The sequence below is a fragment of the Stenella coeruleoalba genome, assembly GCF_951394435.1.
Source record: "Stenella coeruleoalba genome assembly, chromosome: 4".
In the NCBI taxonomy this organism is placed as follows: Eukaryota; Metazoa; Chordata; class Mammalia; order Artiodactyla; family Delphinidae; genus Stenella; species Stenella coeruleoalba.
Window position 1 is genome coordinate 139220462 of NC_137149.1, and position 17458 is coordinate 139237919.

Consider the following 17458-nt stretch of genomic DNA (forward strand, 5'->3'; position numbering starts at 1 on the left):
ACGGTATGTTTGAAGAGTTATAGATCCTTTACTATCCTAATGTCCCAATTCTAGTTTTACTTAGTTACTTATAGAGATTCCAAAGGATGTTTGAACAAACTAAGTAGTTTCTCAAGGTAACAACTAACGTTGTTTCACAGGGAATTAGGCAGTTTGTCATATTTGAAATAAATTTCAAGTGAGAGAAAAATGCAAACAAATACTCAACCAAAACTGTGTAATTTATGGGCAACAGTCATAAATACAAAGCCACTGGCATTAAATATCTTATCCTCATTTTGCAGTAAGAGGAAGTTAACAGCTTGCAATCTGTATTTGTTGGAAATTAAATATTAGTGAATAAGATAAAGAAAAAAAAACGGTCTCTGAATGATTAGATTCTTTTTTTAGCACGTTTGATTTGGAAAGTTCGGGACCCGTCATAAGCCCAGCTGGTTTCTTATGTGTTAGCTATGTTAAAAATATATTAGAGGTTAAAATCTAACTTTCTAATTTCAGTAGTACCTGCATATGGCTTTTTTGGTTGCCAGAATGATGCTAGGTGTTCAGTTGCATTTTTTATATATATATATATATATATATATATATATATATATATATATATATATATTTAATTTTTGTTTTAAAATGCTTGTGGAAATATGGATGCCACACCTGAGAATGGCAATATGCTTTTTTTTTTTTTGGTAAATGTACACTGAGATTATGTTATTAGAACAAAAAATAAATACTTTACAAAATATTACCTAGCATTTACTTAATCTTTATCAGTCATTCCGAATATGAGCCTTACTTAAATTACTAGATAGAATTATTCACTCTTAGAAAAATATCTCTCATGATACAACTCATCAATGCTTGCAGTGATTATTACTTTTCAAAGATATAGTTGAATAAAGCCTTTCTTCTCTACTACATGCCATTATAGATTATATGGAATATCTATTAGAAAGGTTAAAGGCTGACTCTTTCAAAACTACAAATTTGACAGTGCACGTTTGTGACCTTCAAAAGATTAATTTTAATGACCTTGACATCTCTCTTAGATAAATTGAAATATATCCACATGTATGTGAAACAAGGATGAAATAAAGAGCCTAACAGTCGAATAAAAGAGAAAAAACCAGATAGTTTTAACAGAAGAGCCACTTGAGTCTTTTGTTTTCTCTAGGAGGCAGGTCGATGCCAGCTAACCACATGGGCATAACAGAAGGTACTGCGGGCAGGAATATCAATGAGGTTGATTTTCCTCACCTTAGGGAATTGAAGCAGGCTGCTATACACCAAAAGGAATTGCCTTCTTGGGAAGAAAGTGGTCCACCTTTGCCCCCTTTCTCCCACTCAGAGCACCAAATAAGCAAGAGTCAACTCACTCTCCCTGTACAGATCTGTAGCTTCACAGTTGGAAATTCTACCACCAATGGAGCCAGCTGCTGTCACACTCCCTGGGAAAACTTTTTTGCCAAGCAGAAAAAAATCCTTCTTTGAGTCACAGTACCCCAAGCATGTAAGGTGGTGTCAGTGCTGCCCCAGCTCTGTTGAGACAAGTTTAAATTTGGTAGGCAGATAACAGGGATTCTTGGCCTCAACATAAACCCCAATATTTCTCCGTGGTTTTTCCTTTGCTCCTTCAACAGCAGAACTATGCTTCCCTTAGCTATATGGCCAGGCAAACATTCCATCAAACACAGGAGTTTCACAATTTAGCTCCTGCACACCAAGAGCAGCTGCAGCATACCTCTAAAACAGGAGTCCTGGAAATGGTAAAGAGAATCAGATAGCGTGTACCACAGTATTTCCCAACCCTTTTGTGCTCCAGGAGCATTTTTCAATGCATAATTAAAGAGTTTTTAGGGCAGTGTTAAAGGGGGTAGAATATGGTGCCCTTCAGAATTAGCATATTGGAGGTTAGTAAATGAAAGAACTTTAAAAGGAAGGAAAACCCCAGACACTGATGTTTGCTCTTCTCTACAGTATTCTCTTCTCTACCTCATTATTCATTGCAGGTCTCTGCCAAAAATATTGAGGGCTCTATGTTGTATGAGTGTGGTGGGGATAGGGCAAGAAGAAGGGGGGTTGAGTGTTCATATGATTTGCAAAAGGTATAATCTACCTGTAGTATTAAAGCTGAAGATTGATATCTGGGGGGAGAAGATCACTGATTTAAGTATTCCTCATATTTCCTTGCACATGGCATTCAATTCAGTCAAACAAATCAAAACCAATAGAAGTCTTTTTGTGAATCAATACAGGGCTCATAGCATTTGAAGATGGGACTAATCTTCTCTCCACAGAATAATGTATCCGCTCATTCAGTAAATATTTATTGAGACCCTACAGTGTGCCAGGCACTGATCTAGAATAATGTTATTTTGCAATGAACAAATCAAAGTCCCTGCCTTCAATGGAGTATCCATTGCAGAGTGGGCAGTAGAAGGAGGAAACAGAAAATAAACATTTACTAATGGTTTGTCAAATGGTGATGCATGCTTTGGGGCAGAGTAAGGAGGAAGGAAGGATGAGGAGAGCAAGGATAGGGGAAATGGGTTGTGATTTTTAAATATACTTCTTAAGAAAGGCTTTGCCGAGGAGGTGACATTGGAACAAAGATTTGAAGGCGTTGAGAGGGCAAAACATGCGTATATCTTGAGCATTCAGGTGGAGAGAACAGTGCGTATGGAAGTATAAGGCTTAAACTTTGCAGTGTGCTCAGAGTGACTGAGGGACAGGAAAGGGGCACATCACTGAAGTGAGTAATGGTAAGGATGGGGAAGTTGTGTCTGAAATAACCACCATGCTTGCTGTGAGATAAGATATTTAAGCAGAAGTTATACAAGCAGAAGAAAACTATGATCTGACTTACATGTTAAAAGGTTTGCTGTGTTATTCTATTGAAAATAACATGTAGGTAGCAGGAACAGAAATAAGTAGAAACATTAGGAGGCAAGTGGAATTTTAATTCGGCTGAGAGATGATGCAGTGTTAAGAGTGGTGGCAGTGAAAGTGATGAGAAGTTATGGAATTTTGCTTATATTTGGAAAGTGAAACCAAGAAGATTTTTATGATGGTTTAGATTTGGGGTATGAGAAGAGTTGTTAAAGACAACCCCAACATTTTTAGCTTGAAAAGATGGAGTTGCATCTATTAAGCTAGGGATGACCTCAGAACAATTGGTTGGAGACATATATAAGGTTTTTGAAATCTGAAATAGCAATTCGGCATTCAGTAATCGATGCTGAGTTGGCAATAGGACATACAAGTCAAAACTTTAGGGTTGTTTATGTAGGAGGTACAGATTAGGCATTTTACTTATAGAGAATATTTAAAACCTATGAAACGTAAGGAAGCAAAAAGCAAACACTTTAGCCTGCTTTCATTATCGTAAAGCATTTTACATACTACAGTTGGAAAAACAAACAAACAAAATGCTCTATGCTCTGAAATTAAGGCAAAACCAAGATTGCCTTTATTGTTTCTGGCCCTCAAATTAGTAAAATCTTGACTATTGCTCATAAACCTGGATTTTGTAACAAAAAGAAATCATCCCTGAATTATGATATACTGATATCTGAAGATATGCATGACCTTTGTGAATATAATAATTTGAGAAAGTTGTTATCTTTCTGTCATGAACAGACTAATGCAAACTACTACCCTTGAGAAGTTTGTGGGTTTTTTCCCCCATTCAAATATGTGTTGTGATTTTTATTTGGTAAATCAGTACTCGTGATATCTGACTCCCTTCCACACTTGAATAGAGTTTTTCTTTTGCAAAATGCTATCTCCTAGGAACGAATCCAGATAGAGAAGAGGTACAAACTGAGGCTGGACAGTGATTCTCAATCCTGGCTAGATATTAGAAATGCCTGGGGAAATGGAAAAACTATCACTGTCTAGGTCCCGTGCCAAACAAATTACATTAGATTCCTTGGAGGTAAGGTTCCAGTATCTGTTTTTTAAAAATCCTTAGGTAATTCTAGTGTATAGCCAGTGTTGTGAATCATTGATCTGTAGGTTGCAGAGATGAGAAGAAACCAAAAATGAGGACCAGGAAGGAATAGGTAGTGAGAGATGAGAGGACAAAAGAGAGAGAGAGAGAGAGAACAGAGTGTTGGCCTGAAACAAATAGACTGCCAGATATTTCTCCTGCAAAGATGGACTTATTCTGAATCAGGAGAGAATTGCAATTCGGGGTCTGCAACCATTGTGGGCCACATGCAAGTCCCTAAACAGTAAGGGAAGGAGAACACTTTTAGAGAGAAGAAGGAAGTTGGGAGGGCTATAGTAAATGAAGAGTCCATGGCTTTACACTCGATGAGTCCTTATCAGGAAAAAAAAGTGTATCTTCTTTCTGTTGGGCTCTGCTATATCAGGGCATGAGAGTTTCCCTTCTGGTCTCCCAACTCTGTTTAATTGAGGTTTTTGTTTATTCGTTTTAAATATTTCTCCCTTTTGATCAATATCTCTCTCCGAAAGCACAACTGATCTAGAGTCAGATTTTCTAGTTTCAGGGGCTTTTTGTCCCTCAGTGTCAGGAAGGAACTTTTCTGGGTGTAGTGTCTCACACTGAAAGGAAACTGCACCATGGAAATCTTTTAAGGTCACATTCAAGTAACAAGGAGGGGTAGGAGAGAGAACTCTCAGGCACTTTTAATCTAAAGTCCATATGTTATCAGGATCATAGACATTAGGGGTGTCTGTTCATAATCTGAAGTGTTATGTCATCATCTAAATTTTGGCAACAAACTTCCAATAAGCCTGGTCCAGATATCCTGGGAAGGATGTCTCATCAGATGTCATCTGCTTCAGTTTTGGGAAATCTTGACTTTCAGGTCACCAGATGATGTGCAGGTCCAGTCAGGGTTTGGCACTTTCTTTAGGTGTGTCACAGGAATGCAAGTCTATTCCTTGGAGTTCAGCAGCACAAGGGTTACTTAGCTGTACTTGACGGGGCCTTTCCCAAGAGGTTGAAAAGAGTTCTTCTGGAGGTGTCTTTTCTGATAGACAAAATCTCCAGATTGCAAGGTGTGATGCTTAAGGTCTTCATCTTCTGAAGGGGTCCTGTGAAAAGACTGCTCTATCAAAACATGGTTATTTTTAATAGAAGCAATATTGGAGTATCTCTCTTTTTATCAGCTGTGAGTCAAAAGAAGGAGCTAAGTGCATTAGGCGTCCCGTGATTATCTCAACGGGTGAGAGTTTATGAATTCTTAAAGGGATGGATCTGGGATTTAGAAGGACCAACAGCAATGCCTTTGGACAAGGTAGTTGGAGAGCCTCTATACATTTTGCAAATTGAGTCTTAGTAATACTGTTAGTGTGTTCAACTAAACCAGAGGATTGAGGGTGGTAAGAAAGAGTATGTGTTGTTAAAACTGACCAAACAGCACAGACTTGTTTAAGCACCTGGCCAGTGAAATGAGTTCCTTGATCACTATGAAGTTTGAGAGGAGTTCTCCAGGTAGGGATTATCTTTTCCAAAACAACTTTAGCCAGAGAAGAGGCAGTAGTCTGTCTGCAAGAGAAGGCTTCAGTTCAGTGTGGAAATGTACATACCATAACTAAAACATATTTGTATCCATTTGTTGGAGGAATTTGTATAAAATCTACTTGCCACAGCTCAAATTGTCCATTAAGGCAGTAAAATGTCTGGGAGCAGTATCAACAGGCTTCCCTGGGTTGTACTTTGGACGAGTGTGACAAGACCGCACTTTTTGCAGCTTTGTTAATATTTCTCCCCCGATATTGATTCAGGAAGGCTGTCATTTTGTCAGTAGACTAATGGTTTAATGCATCTGCAGTGGTGAGGATTGGGAATTTTGGAGTCTCCAGTAGGACTGGGTTGTTATTTGGTTCAAATCAGAGCTTTCTCTTTTTATAAAACAACACTTGTTGAATTTCCAATCTTGCTTTTTTCTTTTCTGAGATCAATTACTGGGCTTCTCTAGCCAGCTTTTCTAAATTATCTTTGGGGAAATATCCCTTTGGGCCATGACAGAGGTTTGGCTGTTGTTGGTCCCTTTAAGGGAAGTATTCCTTGCAGAAATATCAGCAAGGTGATCTGCCTTAGCTTCCAGAGAGTCAAGTTTAGGATGCCCTAGAATCTTAATAATAGCTAAAGTAGCAGGTAAAAGTATTGCATTCAATAATTCCTGAACATAGGGGCCATTTTAAATTGTATTTCCACTGGAAGTAAGGAAGTCACATTGCTTCCACAATATTCCAAAATCATGAGCTACTCTGAAAGCTTATCTACTGGCAGTATGAATATTGGCAGTTTTGTCCTTGACTAAAGTACATGCCCCGTAAGAGTGTATAATTCAGCCTGTTGGACTGAAGAGGCCAGAGTAAAGATGCTGCCTCAACAGCATCAAAAGGAGTTGTAATAGCCCACCCGGCACAGTATTTGCCATCGTCACCTTTTAAATAAGAACCATGAGTGAACATGAGCGATCTGCGTTACCCAGTGGAATTTCCTGTAGATCATCACAGGGAGCTAGGAGGTGGTCTGTCAGCCTCAAGCAGTCATGAGGGACTTCACTGATGATGGAGGGGAGAAGAGCAGCAGGGATAAGTTTATTACCATGTGAAAGAGCTATGTGAAGAGCAGTTAACAAAAAGACCTCAAAGGAGGTGAGGCGGCTGCCTGAGAAGTGCTGAGTTTAATGGAAATTCAGGAAAACCTCTAGAGCATGAGGTACAAAAATGGTCAAAGGGGATCCCACAATGATTTTTTGGGTGGCCTTAACCAAAAGGGGTGTGGCCATAATGGCTCTAAGGCAAAGAGGGTATTCCCATGCCAGAGGGTTCAGTTGCTGGCTGTAAGACCCCATGGGTCAATGGCAGTCCGTGTTTTTGGGTGAGAACCCCCAGGGTATTTCCTTCCTTTTCATATACAAAAAGAAAAAGGGACATCTGATAATGGGGATGCCCAAAGGCAGGTAGGTTTATCAAATGCTCTTTAAGCCCTTGAAGGCTATGTTGTCCGGTCCCACCCATAAAATTGGGTTGGGGTTGTTACCGTTGAGTAAAACATATACAGTTTGGCCGTAGAGAGAAATTTGGAGTTTAATTTCAACAAGAACCAACTAGCCTGGGAAAACCTCACTGGTGCTTAGTTTTGGGTTTGGGGAAACTTAGGATTCCATGAAGTCTATCTGGATGTAGGTGTAGCCCTTGTTCTAATATCAGATACCGTAAATATTGAACCTATATTTGGGCAAACTGCAGGTTTTATTTGGCAAATTTATGTCCCTTTAAGGCTAAATGCTTTATTAAGTGGATGCTATCTTCCTGTGAGGAGGCTTGAAAAGGAGAGCAAAGAAGCAAATCATCCACATGTTGCAACAAAGTAGAACTTCTAGGGAACTTCATGTCCTCCAGATCAGCCTTCAGAATTTGCAAGAAATAAGGAATCTCAGTATAACCCTGAGGTGCTGCTGTCCAGGTACATTGTTTTTCTTCCCAAGTGAAGGCAAAAAGGTATTGAACAGTTTCATCAACTAAATAATGCACTGCATAAATCAATTACACTAAAGAATTTACTTCTGGTAGAATGGATGCTAGTAATGTATGAGGGTTAGAGATAACAGTGTTGTTTATTGCTTGTAGATCCTGGACAAACCTCCACCCTTGGCGCTTAGGTTTTCTCACTGGTAAAATGGAAGAGTTATATGTGGTAGTACAAGGGATAAAGAGGCCTTGAGCCTTGTAATCTTCTGTTATGGTCTTCACGCATTGAAGGGCTTCTTTACTTACAGAATATTAATTCTGGGAAGAGGTTTTGAGGTGTCTGTTTGAATTTTGTTGGGAGGTGTGCTGTAAATTTTGCCATCAGTTGGAGATTCTGTTCAAAGGAAAGTTGTAGCTGATTCAAGAGGGACAAATTTTCAGTGTTTCCAGAATCAGCTGTAAGTACTGTCAGAGATGGAACAAATAAAAGATGTCAAAGGGTCATTTAATTCACCTGGTGGCTCACTTTGATGACTACTGTCAATTTCTAGAATTATTTCCCCCTTTTGGGAGAAAGAAATTCTGGCATGATACTTCTCTAAGAAGTCTCAGCGTAGTAAATGGATAAGGGTGGAGAAACTAAGGGGGAAAAAGGTGTGTATCTCTCAAAGGGCCTAAACAAAAGGGAATGGGTTCTGTATGGTCAGGCCACTCAAGATGGTTGCTCTCTTGCTCTCTGTACATCCCCTGCCGACCAGTGCCTGCGTCACCTACACCCTACTCACTTGACTGACTTTCCCTTGTACTCGCTCCAGACCCAAGCTAGTGATTGTTCTTATCCAAGGGGCGGTGAGGGGTGTGCCCCTCCACTGGTTTCCCTGGTAACTAATGAGCCCACCTGATGTCAATTCCCCTATAAGTGGTCATCTCCGCCCCCTCCCCCCACCCGCAAGCCGGGAGCGAAGATTGTCGCCTGCTCGCTGCGCTGTGCAGGCAGTGGGGTGTTGCTCCAGGACCTTGCTTCAGACGTGTAAGTTCCCCAACCCATGAAACCATTGATGTCTCTCTTGCTGACTCTGGGCTCCTTCTTCAGTCTTGAAGCTGGGCAAGTACAGGCTTGCAGGCCTGCGAGGTGCAGCCCAAGAGTTCAGAGACAGGAACCTCTTGAGATTCATTAGAGATCCCCATTATTGGAGCTGTTTTAGTACTCCAAGGCAGGGGCTGTTATATTGTAGTGGGGCTGTGAACCAAGAATGTGGCTCCAATGTCATTTAGGATTGGAAGAGATTCATCTCCAATCTGGAGAAATGTTTTTCCAAGCCAACTAAGAGGGAGAATTGGGAAGGGCCTTGTAGTTCTTTGGAGCTCCGTCATTGAGAACTGGAGGACTTTTGGAAAGCCTGGTTAGAGGGCTGAAGGAGCCTAAAGTGCTTACATTTGTAACAGTCTCTTTTCCAGCGTCCTGACTTTTTGCAATAATGGCGGAGACTAGGAGGCTTTGGTTTCATTTAGGAGCCTTCGTTTGCCTGAGTTAGAATAAGAACTTTGGTGATCTTCCTTGGAGGTGACTCGTCTAGAGTACAAGAGAGCTGGTTTGCCAGATAAAAACTACTTGGGAAGAATCAACATCTGAAGGAAGACCAGAATTTTCTTTAAAAACAATGTGAAGTTGATTGTAATATTTACAAACAGTTTCCTCAGATTTTTGTGGGCAAGGCTGAATTTTGTTCCAATCAACAGGCATTGGAAAAGCCATAAAAATTGTTGGATAAAGTTACCTAGTGATCAGGCCTGAGCCTGATCATATACAGTTGACCCTTTAACAATGAGAGGGTTAGGGGTACAACCCTCTGAATATCCATGTAAAATTCATAGTCGGCCCTTTGTATATGTGGTTGCATTCCCTCTGTATCTGTGTTACCCCAAAACTGGGTTTGTTTCTTGGTGGGTATCAAGCCAACAGACACAACCAAGCCAAAGATTGGGGGAAGGAAAGATTTATTACTTGCAGCAAGTAAGGAGAACAAGGGGGATATTTCCCAAAGCACAGTCTCCCAGAACAGCAAAATTGGGGAAGTTTTAAGCTAAACATACCTGCATATTTGTGAAGGGGCTTGGGCAATCCACAGAGTCCAAGCTCTAGTTGACTGAGGTATAGAAAAGGTCGACATCATCGTCCCTTAGGTTCCAGTTGACTTGGTGTTTGAGTGCTTGAGGCTAATAATCTTTACCATTGAAACAGATTTAGGAGTCTTTCCAAATAACATATTATCTTTGCTCTTATTACTTCTCTTTCCTGATAATAGGCAGTGTTTCTGCATTCTTTTGTTCCCTTAAGAACACTAATTATTAACACCTGTCTAAGGACAAGCATTGTGGCCAGGCTTAGCTCATAAAATAGCTTATGCCCAAAATGGCTTCTCTTATGTCAAGAAACCCATGCCTGATTGTCTTTCTCTGGAGACTCCCTACCCTATCTGCTTACATCTGCAGTTTTACATCCTCAGTTTCAACAACCAAGGATTGTGTAGTACTGTAATGTTCACTGTTGAAAAAAATCTGCATGTAAGTGGACCTGAGCAGTTCAAACCAGTGCTGTTCAAGAATCAGCTGTAATAAGTTAGTGGGCTGGTTGCCCAGTTGTAGTTCTAGGGGCCTTTCAGGATATTCTCATTTAGCAAGTTTTCATCCAATGCTGAGCCTGGCTTTCACTGACAAACATGAACCAGGCGATATAAGTCAGAAACCAGGTTGATAAGTTTGAATGACAATATTAAATTCTTCAGCAAATTTGTGAGGATCTTCAGTTACTTTGGAAAAAATCTTTGACTATGGTTCACAGTTCATTTTTAGTCCAGGGAGTATAAGAAATTAAGGGGTTAGTCTCTGGTTTCTTAATTTTAAAGGGGCAGGTTCTGACAAGTTCAGCGGAAAAGGGAGTAAGGAGAGTTTCAGAGAAAAGGGGGAGTTTGGTGAGAGAATTCGTATGAGATAATTGAGGGTAGAGTGGAGGCACAGTCAGCGTAGAAGGACAGGCAGAAGATGATGCAGGAGGTGAAGTCTGGCCGTGATGAGCAGAGAGAGAGAGACATGACCACGCTGAAGGTGAAGCCTGAGACAGAGGAACCAAGGAAGAAGAGCCTGGGGTTTTGGGGCCCATTTTATCTTATTTTAATTGTTTGTTTGCCGCAGTTAATCTTAAAATTTTAGTTTTCGAAGAGGCAATTTTAGGCTCTTGATAAAGTTGGGAAGCCTCAAAATACCAAATGAAATAAGCATTCCATTCAGGTCTGGAAAGTTTAGTGATTGCAGTCCAATTCGGTTTTAAGGAAATTAGGTTTGTGGATTTTGAAAATTCCTCATGATGGTCATTGATATTCTAAATTGCCTTTGGTCAGGTGAGTCCATTTCATTAGAAATTCGCAAGAGGAAGGACTATGGTTTTTAAATATATAATTGGCCAGAACCCTGGAGAGGGGGAGGGGGAGGTGTCCTCAAAATACTTAGATAACTGGGATCCCATTTCCTAGAGGTCTTTCCTCCAGAGTAAAGAACAATTTTCAAACAGCTCAAACAACTTACAGCACAAACAGCTCAACTCAAACAGCTGGTAAGCCAGTACCAGCCAACTCAAAGGAAACTGCTTGGTCCCAGGGAAGCGAAGCCAAAGGCTTTTTCAGCCCATGTCTAGGGAATAGCCCTTCCAGAGGAACGGGCTGAAGCCTGAACACACAGCGCTGTTTCATTTGAAGCAACTCCTTCTAAAGGAATTGGGCCGAAGGCATTTTCAGCCAGCTTCAGTTGAAACAGTCTGATCTCAAGATCAGACCAAAGTGCCAAATGAGTACTTGTAAACAGAACAAGGCCTTGAGGAGAAAGAGGAAACCTTAAAATAGATCCTGAATAAAGCCTGGAGAGCCTCAAGTGCAAGGAGGGTAGGAGCTCAGATTCGGGAGAAAGAAGTAGCATCAAACTCCAGGGTAGGGAGAAAGCCGTAAACAATGGGCTTGATTGTGAATACTGCACCTGTTTTCTCACCAGCCTCAGAGCCTTCGGGAGTCTTCTCTGGTCCCAGTATGGGCCGCCAAATGTTTACCTCAAACAAATAGACTGCCAGATATTTCACCTGCAAGAATGAATTTGTTCAGGACCAGCAGAGAATTGAAATTCTGGATCTGCAGCCATGGTGAGTCATGTGCAAGTTCCCATATGGCAAGGGAGGGAGAACACTTTTATAGAGGAGAAGGAATCTGGGAGGGCTATAGTAAACGAAGAGTCCGTGGCTTTTCGTTGACTGAGTCCTTGTCAGGGAAGAAGAGGGGTTCTTCTTCTCCCTGTTGGGCTCTGCTGTTGTCACAGGTGCGAGAGTTTTCTCTTCTGGTCTCCCAGCTCTGTGGGACTAAGGTTTCCGTTGATTAATTTTGAGAGAGGGAGAGGGAGGAGAAGTGTGGTTCCCGCAGCCAGGTGAAGAAATTGAAGGAGGAGGCTGTTACCAATTACGTCATGTCTACTGATCGGCTAAGTAAAATAAGTACAAATACTTGGTCATCGGCTACAGCAATGTGGCCATCCTGTGTAAATTTATAAAAGATGGTTCTCTGGGTTCAAGAGAAAATGAAGGTGGGAGAATTAGAAAAATATTATATAGACAACACTTTTAAGGAGTTTTTCTGTAAAGGAGGGAGCAGAGGAATGTGTAGTCACTGGTAAGGCTGTGGAATTAAGAAAGGGATTTTTCAGATGGGATAAAGTACCACGTGTTTATATACAGTTGAGAAAGATTCTGTGTGTGTGTGTGTGTGTGTGTGTATATATATATATATGTCTATATATGTGTGTGTGTGTGTGTGTGTATATATATATATATATAGTGAAAAAAATTTATGATACAGTGATGAAAGAGATGAGTTAGTGAAACAGTGGCCCAGAGTACATGAAAAGGAATTGAATCCAGGGAATAAATTATGGGTTTGGCCTCAGAAATAGTAGCATATGATTCAATTCCAAAAGGAAGGAAGATAGGCTATGTGGGTACAGATGCAAGTAGATAGGTAGTTTTACAGAAAAAGGCTTGTGGAAGTTCTATCTGATTCTCATTAAAATATGAAAGAGGTCATCAAGTTAAAACGATAAGAAGGAAGAGTGTTAATGGTCTGAAAGAGAAAAACTATCCTGCAAAGCTTCTCAAGGTAGGAACCCCAAATCAGCAGCCATTCATCATCTGGAATGCAGAATTTTGGGTCCCATTCTAGGTCTACTGAATCAGAAACTATGTTTATCAAGATCCTCAGGTAATTTATATGCAGATTCAAGTTTGAGAGGTACTGATCCAGAAAAAAGAGTGAGAGAGTTAAAGAATTAGGGAAATACGGTAGGATAGCTTGCAAACAGGAAGGGCCTACTTGAAGATAATGATCATGAGTTTAAAATGAGACAAATTAGTGTGGTTATGAGATTTTATTCAAACAGTTCACCTGTGTGGTGCAGGTAAAAGAGTAGCAAGAGTTGCTTCAATTGAAGTTGATTTTATCAGGAGAAGACAGAGTGATAAGTAAGAGGGTTTATGGTAATTTCAAGGGTGTGATGATTCTGATGATCAGGGATTTAAGGTTGAGTAACGTAGGAAATGAGGACTAGAGGCTTGTTCAAAGCCCTGTTAAAGTACTGTGAAAGTATTATCTCTGTTTGCATCTCTCAACATCTCCAAAGTAGTATTGTATCTCCAATTTGACTCCAGTAGGGATAATTCAATTTCTTGGAAAGCAGTAGCAAAAAAGGAAAAAGCTACTTACGAAGGACCAGAGAGAAGATTGGGATGCATACCTGAAAAGATTATGGTCAGTTTCCTGAATGTGGACCAGGTTTTGGTTGGGCATGAAAGAAGAAGAGGCTGAGTAACCAACTCAGAATGCAGCAGATTTGAAAGAAGGACCTTTAGTTAAAAATAATAGGCAGCAGTGTGGAGAATGTCTCAGCTTTAGGCTCTGCCTCTGGTTGCAGTTCAGAAAAGAACATCAACTACCAACTATTACACTGATAAAACACGGAATTTAAAGTGTGTACCGAGTACGTTAGACACTGGGTAACTTGTCTAAGAAAAATTGCACCAGACAAATTAAACAGGTAAGGGAGGTTTTATTAAAAACTGTTGCAGTAGAGATCAAGACTATTGCAATAGGGGAGAGAGAACTCAACTCTGCTGAAATGAAAGGGAGGAGAGTTTTAGGCACTGAAGTGAGCTGGTGGAAAAGTACTGGAGGACATTGGTGGGAGGTTGGTAAATGTGATTAGACTGTTAATTGGCACTTATTGAAGTTGACTCCTAGCTGGCACAGAGACTAAGAGGTAGGGGCATAATCTTTCTTGACAATTATATTTCAAAGGGATGGCTTCTAGGTCCTGGAAAGACATTCCTGGTTTGTAAAATTGGCAAGTGGCTGGGAGAAGATTTATGTCTCAAAGGAGCAGAGAAAAAATTTACAATTGCAGGTTTTCTAAGAAAAGGAAGGTTAGAAGTCTATGTTTAGGAAGAAAAAATATAAAGTTTAGGCCATCATGGGAATGGGGAATGTTAAGGCCATGTTGGTCAAACCCTTCCCTTCAAAGCCCATCACCTGGAGATAACCTACAATATAACAGTAATTAGACATGCATAAGCCATTTAACAGAAAACAGGAAACTTGAACATCTTGGGCATTGGTGGCATAAAGGGAATGATTTGCCCCTAGATTGAAGTTGGACTAGACAGAACCAGTTGCAGGTTTCTCAAGAACTCAATGATAAACGTAGTGCTTTTATATTAATCTTTACTTACCATCATAATCTATAAATCATGTTAGTAGACACTTTCAATGTTTTCATTATTTTGCACTCAACATAAGTGTGATGTTTACTATTAATAGATTAGCACTAAGTACAAAAAAGAACAAACAAAATCAGAACAATGGACATGGCTAAATTGTTCTGTTAGGACTTCTGCTCCCTGTTGGAAAGTGGCAAAGGGTCTTGCTCTGGAACACTGTTCATATTTGCGAAAGTTCTTAATTTTAAGTATGTGGGTTGGAAAGTTTATGTGTTATATTTTTGACACTATACTTGAAGGGATTAAATATTCAAACCCCTCAAATCAGTATTAAATCACACATCAGTCTACCACATTCTGTAGCAATATCTATTCACAATTACTGATGATTTAGTAGGTCATTCTCAACACTGTGTTGCCTTGACCATGTACTTTTATATATTCTTTGAGCAATGATGTTAACATGTGAGAAATTTCTTTGGCCCTGGCTTGATGTCATTTTAGGACTTTGACTTGTTGAAGCAGGTGTATTCTACTTTATTCTGTGTGATACAACGTGCTCCTGCTTAATGACTGGGAAGGACTATACGGCGGCAGAGGTTCGGATGGTCCCGGGCCTGTGGCTGCCTGGCCACCGACGGCTGGGGCGCAGGGCAGGAGCGCGCGGCCACCCTGAGTCTAGTGAGGCTGGTGCCGCGGCCAGGCCGGGTCCGAGGCTCCCGGTCCCTGAACGCGTGGAGGGCAGCGGCCTGGTCTGGCCTCCGCCATGTTGTCGGTTTTAATTTTCATTCAGGTGAAAGATGGACGCTTGAAGCATAGACTGCATGCACTATGACTTCAAAGATCATGAACAATTACTCAGCCATAAAAAGAAATGAAATTGAGCTATTTGTAGTGACGTGGATGGACCTAGAGTCCGTCACACAGAGTGAAGTTAGTCAGAAAGAGGAAAACAAATACTGTATGCTAACACAGATATATGGAATCTAAAAAAAAAAGGAAAAGAAAAGGCGGTGAAGAACCGAGGGGCAGGACAGGAATAAAGACGCAGATGTAGAGAATGGACTTGAGGACACAGGGAGGGGGAAGGGTAAGCTGGGACGAAGTGAGAGAGTGGCATGGAGTAATATATATTACCCAATGTAAAATAGCTAGCTAGTGGGAAGCAGCCCCATAGCTCAGGGGTCTAGCTCAGTGCTTTGTGACCACCTAGAGGGGTGGGATAGAGAGGGAGGGAGGGAGATGCAAGAGGGAGGAGATATGGGGATATATACATATATATATATATGTATAGCTGATTCACTTTCTTATAAAGCAGAAACTGACACACCATTTTAAAGCAATTACACTCCAATAAAGATGTTTAAAAAAAAAGATCATGAGCATTTTACTATTTTCTGATGCCTTACACGGTCCAAATTATAGAGAGGTGTTTATTATTTAGATTTAACTATAACTAGAAATGGCAAACCTCCAGAAAATTAATAACATCTGCATATAAAGCATTAAATCAGTATATCCCTCAAACATTGCCAATTAGAATTTTATGTCCTTAGTAGATAAAATTTGCTGAAAATGTCTGCCACAGAATCATCATCATTGTTTTCATTGAAAATATTTTTAGGGGCTGATGTCAATTTGTAATGAAATGTGTCCAGAAAAATGTTGAAGAAAATTGGTAGAAATGAAACTATATATCTGTTTATTTAGCTTGAAAGCCTGTTTTCAAAATATCTAGCACTTTACAGTGTTTACCGTCAGGAGTTGTTTATTCAATAATCATCATCTGTGATATTGGTGGATTAAATCAGTATACCTCAGTTCTGAAGCAAAAGTATAAAGAAGGAGAATGGGAAACGAAGAGAAAGAAAATATTAGAATTGCAAAGCAAAGTCATTATACAGTGTTTAACTCCTGTGATAAAAATTAACTGTTTCAAATATTGACAGACAAAGGCAGTTTATGAGAAAAAATACCTTTTATGTAATATTGCAAAGCATCTCAAATCTTAATTTTAAATGGTGAAATGAGGGTTAATTTAAACAAAAACTGTCCAGAGAATGGTTTAAGTATATTGAAAGCCTGGTTGAGATGAGTGTTATTAAGGAGACAAAAGGTATACCAGGAGGGGCTTCATGAAGCAAGGACAAAAGTACCTTTCAAGATCAAGCAGAAATGAAATTGTTTCTAAGCCTGTGCCAAAGTTAATGCCACTGCAAGCACATACTATGCTTAGCAATTTTAATGATGCCATCTTAAAATGAAAAACTGGGGATACGTTGGTGTGAATCAAATTACCATAAATTTTTAAATGCTTGAAGTTAGAAAATAGACAAAAATCTTCACTGGTAACTGAAAATGAATCAAACAATGGAATGCTAGTTGGAAATGAAAAATGTACAAAGAAGCAGAAGCAAAACAGATAATAATTAAAATGTAGAGATACCTAATTTATCTGGTATTATCAGAGGAAGAGTTCTTCCACCTAAAGGAAATATTCAGATGATTGACATTTACCCCATTAAGTGCTCCAGTTATTTTCTGTTTTAACTATTTTTGATGGATATCATTCTTAAATGAATTACATACTTCAGTGCCTTATTAAACAAGAGGTACTGAGTATAATCTGACTATTCTTCGATGACCTGGATTCATAATGGCAGATAAATGTAATGGAAAAAATACAGAGCTGATGTTTAGATAGATTTCACAGGCTCCTCCAATTACTGACTTTGTGACCTTGGATAAGTTGTTCTCTGGCCTCTCACTTATTTCTATAGTTGGAGAGAAAATTATATACCTTGTAAGGTTATTGTGAGGATTAAAATATTAACATATTTGTAGTTTATGTAGTAGGCATTCAAAATGTTAGTAATCATTTTACCATGACATGATATACAGTTGATTTCTTTACAAGTTATTGCAGTTACTGCAGAGACGATCAAGAGAGGCTGAATAGAAAGAGATCTGAAGTAAATAGTTCATGTTTGAAGGACATTATTTGCATATTAGCAGGCGAATCTGGAGCAAAGAATAGTACTAAATTTACCTAAGGAAACAATTAATGAGATTGGGGAAAAGTAGAGAGGGAGCATGAAGCTGTAAAGGTAAATAAAGGCTGTTTCGTCCAGGAATATATAAAAAATAATATAAAGATGTTTGTATTTTGAAAAGTAAATCTTCTCTATTTTTCCATACCTCTGT

At 39.6% G+C, this 17458-nt stretch overlaps 1 long non-coding RNA gene across 2 annotated transcripts in view; it reads left to right on the top strand.

Annotated features, from left to right (window-relative positions):
• Positions 1-17458, top strand: part of LOC307185600 — an 89245-nt gene that overhangs the window by 53869 nt on the left and 17918 nt on the right. For both annotated transcript variants that reach the window (XR_013828104.1, XR_013828105.1), the window contains one exon: positions 11494-11638. This is a non-coding gene — a long non-coding RNA (uncharacterized lncRNA). The remainder of the gene's footprint in view (positions 1-11493; positions 11639-17458) is intronic.